The 5,617-nt window shown below is 40.3% G+C and overlaps 1 protein-coding gene across 2 annotated transcripts in view; it reads right to left on the bottom strand.

Annotated features, from left to right (window-relative positions):
• grm2b (glutamate receptor, metabotropic 2b) overlaps nucleotides 1–4,290 on the bottom strand; it is a 33,941-nt gene extending 29,651 nt beyond the window's left edge. For both annotated transcript variants that reach the window (XM_014006205.1, XM_014006206.1), the window contains exon 1: nucleotides 3,429–4,290. The gene's annotated coding sequence lies outside the window, so the exon portion shown is untranslated. The remainder of the gene's footprint in view (nucleotides 1–3,428) is intronic.
• Between the last annotated feature and the right edge of the window lie 1,327 nt (nucleotides 4,291–5,617).

The raw sequence follows: 5,617 nt of genomic DNA on the forward strand, positions 1-5,617 counted from the left end.
GTGTGTGTGTGTGTGTGTGTGTGTGTGTGTGTGTGTGTGTGTGTGTGTGAATTTGCATGCTGTTGCGGGGACATTAAAGAATGACAATCCAGGCGGAGCATCAAACAACAAGAGAAACAAAGAGGAGGAAGAAGGAGGAAGGGGAGGGAAGTGTCATGAAAGTTGAATATCTCTGCAGATGAATATTACATCAGGTTGTGAGTGGGAGTCCTTATGGGTGGGCCGATGAATCCACGATTCCGTCAGAGACGATTTGCGGGAGATGAGGTTGTAAGTGTAGAACCCGTCTCAAACAGATCCTCTTTGTGTGCTCTGCGGGGCTGCTGCGCCGCGTTTGGCCTATTTATAGAAACCGAGGTGGGAAAATAACTTGAAGAGTTCAACGTTGGACGTGTAATTGCTCTTCTATGTAGTCCTCCAGAGCAGGTGGCAGCAAAGTCTGGGTCACAGTGTGAATTAATGGTCCAATAAGGAACAGCCAATTAGACTGACCTGCATGGACTGGGCCAAGGTTGGAGGTCCGAGAGAGACCTTCTTGAACCCTCTCGAATCAATCGAAGGAGCTGACTTGATTTTACTTTCAGTCTCTGCATTAAATGGGAGCTTGCATTATGAGCCTGGAGTTCAACCTGCAGTTTTTGCTTTGTACCAGCTTTTATCAGGTCTCGATAACATCATTAAAACTATCTTGGAAGCGGCTGTCACACTCCCACCCGGCAGCCAATAGAGTCACTCGCTCTCCAGCTGTCTGCGCTCAATATTCCCTCTGAAAGGCAGGTTCAAAAAGAAAAAGGCGGTGTTGCTTTTCTCCGCTTTGAAGCGTCAGCTAATGCACTCCTGTTCCTGCCCGCCACAGAAAGGAGTTCTTTAAGATGCTGTGAGAACACCAGCCCTTATTGTTGTAACTCCTTCACTAAATATAGCTTCTGTGTGCGATCTGACTCACTGAGGAGAGTCAGTGATGGATACTGATCAGTGAATACTGCACATTGTTATCATGTGTGTATTTATGAAGAAAGATTAGGATAAATATGTGTTAAATAATAAGAAACAAACAGATATACTAATTATACGGAGGTTTAAGTGACCAGAAACACATCCTAATATTGACACTAATCATCACCTGTTTTTGTGTTTGTAATATATCTTATAAACCACTGAATGGATTTCAATTAGAGATGCTCCATATTGGCTTTTTGCYGATATTCGATGTGCCAATATTGTTCATCTCTTAATTTCTGATTCCAWTATTAACATTTTGTCTCAAACAATAGTTTGGATCATGCTCTCCCTGAGATAATCCAGTTCGATGATGTCATCAATTGCGTACCAGTGATTGTGAACATCACATTTTGGTCAAATCCAGGCGTAAATTTATCGAGCTTTTGYTATCAGAATAAAAACCAATACCGATATGTAGAGATTTTACATTTTTATGCTAATATTGGACCGATAATATCTGTAGGCCGATATTATCGGACATCCCTAATTCCAGTTAACTTTCAGTAAATAACCAATAACTTGAGATCTACCTTTTAGAGTCTTGATTTTAAAATGGTGGCCACAACTGAGCAATCTTTATCAAACACAAAAATATATATAATTTGGTGAAATTTATGGACACTAAGCTAAATTTTTCTGTGGTAGTAGCTGWGACTGCTCTTCRACCTAAACARGAAGCACAAACTGATCGCAGAAGATCTATATCTAAAACTTTGYCATTAACTGTTCGTAGTAAACTTKGTCTGTTAGCAAAAAATCTCATTAAYCCTTTGATGGATTTTCYGAAAACTTTCAGAAAGTAATCCCCTGAAGCACKTCTACAACTGTTTAACATTCGGACTCAATCTGATTCAAGATGGCCGCCACACTCAACTGAAATTAGAGAACAGTAAAACTGCTCCAACTCAACTAATTGTACAGATATTGAATTAAAACCTGGTGTGCTAGTAGCTGAGCATCATCACTGATGTGTCCTTTAAATGGAACTGATTGCACGACATCGTTGTTTACAAAAAATCCTGGCAATAACAGTTCCTGATTGTCTGTTAGCAAAATATTTCATGAACCACTATKCAAATTTCAATGAAATTGCCAGAAAGTAATTACTGGGTGCACAGTAACAACTGATTAACTGTTGGAGCCAACTCAACTCATGTTTGCTGCCACAGCCAGCAGACTTTAAAAAACACAATGTCTACAACTCAACTCATTTTACAGCTATTAAGATTAATTTGGTGTRGTAAAAGCTGAGAGCCATTAACACATCCTCTAACTGGGCATATTGTTATTTTAAAGTTACCAAAAGGATAAAACTCCATAATTTCCAGACAAAAGATGATCTTAATCCAAAACTYKGTCTTTAAAAGGTGGCAGCCAACAGGCATTCCTTTAATTGGTCCATGAATCCATGCCTGCACCATCTCAAACTTTTACTGAATGTAGCTCACTTTCATTAAATGCTGGAGGATAAATGACATGACATTTAATTAGGTGCCTAAATCACAGCACATGAATCATTAAGCCTGTTGAGTGACGGAAGCCAATAAATAGATAAAATCCAGGCACAGATTAAAGAGGACGRGGAGGAGGGGGATCTTCTGAGAGAGAGAAGTTACATTTCAGTTCAACACAAGAGACTTTTATTAAACAGTTACAAGCCCACCCACCATAAAAAAAATAAAATAAAAAAGGAAGAGGGGAAAGAAAAAAATGCAGCCTCCAGAAATCCTCTAACGATTTCCATCATCCTAATCTCCAGCAGGGACTGGGTTTATCCCTCCACCTGGACCTGTCAGCTGCAGGAATTAGGGAAGGCGCTGTGTTGACCAGCACACAGCTGATTGCATAATGACCACATAAATTTCCTTTTTTGAGTGTTGAACATGGATCAAATGTATAATTTGATCAAAATTGCACAGGGAAGCCATGCTGGCTGCCTGTTTTACCCACCAAAAATTAGGGGAAAAAAAAAGAAGCTACATTTCATCTGTTATTTCCCACCTGGGCACTAATGCATGCAAAACTATTCCACACACCGAGACTGAGACCCAGATTACAAATATTAGAATGAAACTGACAACAGGTTGTCTTTGTTTGTTGAATATAGAGCAGAGTGGAATATTTGCTCAGCTGTTCTCATAAAATTGGAAGRTATTAAACCTTATTTGACCCAAATTATGCAGATTTATTTATTTTTCTTTATTATATTATTATTTTTTGTTTGTTTGTTTTCATCCCTAATTACATACCAGAGCACGACAGGCATCGAATCTAAAGTTGCATCAATCCACTTTGTTTGTGTCTGAATCCTCAGATTAAAACCAAATATGTCAGGAAACTTTAAATCTGACATCATTAATAACAACGAAAAAGAAAGCAAGCAATTGCTGACAAACACTTTCTGATCTAAATGTTTAGTTTCTTACCTTTTCAACAAAAACAACAACAAAAAGCGAAGCTTCCCGCAGATCTTGTGCGCACGAGGCTGCGGATCAGTGGCACCCACAGAAACCCGCGAGGAGAGCTGCACGAGGGGCGCAGATGTTCACTTTGAGCATGTTTGAGCAGCCAGCTGTTCTGGATCTGTCCTTGGTTCTGAAGTGTTCCTCTCACCTCCTTCTCGTTCGGTGCCCTCCTCCTCCTCCTCCTCCTCCTCTTCTAACTTGAGCCCAGTTCCCTCTCAGCAGCCAAAAGAACCCGCGGGTCACGATACGCGCAACGGCACAGAGGGGGTCGATGGGTGGGGGTTGGGGGATTCCACCTGCCTGCCACTGGGAAAGACTTTAAGTCAAATCGTGATCAGGAGATAAATGTGGATCTTAGTCCTCTTGCTGCGTCTAGAAGTTCATCAGTTCTTTCAAACAACAACAAAAAAAGAAAAAACCGCAGAAGGAGCTGCTGAGGAATCCTGCCGCGGCTCCTCCGGATGACAAACACGCAGCCCCCCCTTTTCTCTGCTCCTCCACTGAAAGAATGACGCGCTGCTCTCACAAACCTGGAGAGGCTTTGTTTGTTCCAACAGAATAAAAATCACATCCAGAATGCACACATTTTAAAAAAATCGCTGCGATAGCACGAGTAAAACATAAAAAAAAAAAACAGATTTAATTTGGACGCATGGATGGCATCCCCTCAGAGCTGCACTTGGATTTTGTTATTAGAATAAACTAAAGCTAATTTTAGGCTGGTGAGAAAATGAAACAAACAAAACAAACAAACAAAAATCTACTTTTTGTTTGTGGCTGGCACGCTGTGGAGGCTGGCCGGCTCCTCTTTCACCTCCATCTCATTAAAACTGAATCACACTTCAGCTGAGAGGCGCAGCTCTCCACCGACCTGAGAGGCACGACGCACAGTTTGTTTTTCATTCGAGATCACGCGCGCGCGCTCACACACACACACACACACAAGTGCAAGGAAAATATACAAACAGATAAGTATTTTATTTAGCAGAGACACAAAGCCTAAAGCCATAAAGTTTTAGCATTCCTTAAAAGAATGAATGCATATTGCCCGACGTTGCCCCGCCTTTAAATTAKGCTTTCTGATTAGAAGTTAGGGAATTTGATCAAACCTAAAATAAAATAAAAATAAAATAAAAACATCATGCAATATCACAGGCTGTTACACTCAGACTATGTGCTGTGAATAACTGTCAGCTACCACCAGATCAAATATCAGCTCAGTTTCTGTAAAATCCACTGAGCTGCAGCCAATTTTGGGTTTTTCTATTGTTGATAAGCTGTGGTGGACATCTTGAATTTGATCGACCCCAAAAGTTAATTAGCTCTAGTTGTACATCCATTTTTTTACTCTCTAAAAATTTCATTAAAATCCATCCAATGATTTATGGGGTATTTTTGCTAACAGACAACCAGGACTGACTCCAATAATTAATGTTGAAGTTTTAAGCAAAAAACCCTTGGGCCCTGTATAGTGCTTAGAATATGTGTTGGGTATGACTCGCAGCTACCCCTACAACAAATTTTAGCTCAACATCTGTGAAACTGTCTGAATTGTAATGTGTTTTATGTTTACTAAGGTTAGTTAGCAGTAGCAGCCATCTTGAATCAGACTGACTCCAAAAGTTTATCAGCTGTAAAGGTAAATTTAGTGATTATTACCTGATAGTTTCAATAAAATCCATACAGCTCTTTAGGAGATATTTTGCTAACAGACACACAGAGAGAGGCAAAAACCGTAGTTAACCTTTGCCTGAATATTCTTGAAACACTGCTCCTTTTCTCATCCCAAACAATTTTACATCAGCAACATTCCTGCTGCATAATTAGAGCAGGGAAGGAAAAAAAAGTTCTGCTGCACCATTTTGTGTCCAATCAAGCACGAAAAGCTGAAAACATGCAGCAAGTAACAGAAACTTCACTTTGTAGGATTTCAGCCTCGCTGCAATTTCATGCCTCCTCCTCTCACCCACACGTTAGACAACAAAACATCCCTTTCCCAGTTTTTAAATGCTTCACTGGGGGACAAAAACAACAAAAAGAAAAAAAGAAGAAGGAAAAAAAGGAAGAACCTTTCCTGAGTACAGTGGCAATTAAAATGACGAGCAGGGGCTGTTGCTTGTTGCGTAATTTCCACCCAGCCAACACAAAGG

The sequence above is a fragment of the Austrofundulus limnaeus genome, unplaced genomic scaffold (genome assembly GCF_001266775.1).
Source record: "Austrofundulus limnaeus strain Quisiro unplaced genomic scaffold, Austrofundulus_limnaeus-1.0 Scaffold35, whole genome shotgun sequence".
NCBI lineage: Eukaryota > Metazoa > Chordata > Actinopteri > Cyprinodontiformes > Rivulidae > Austrofundulus > Austrofundulus limnaeus.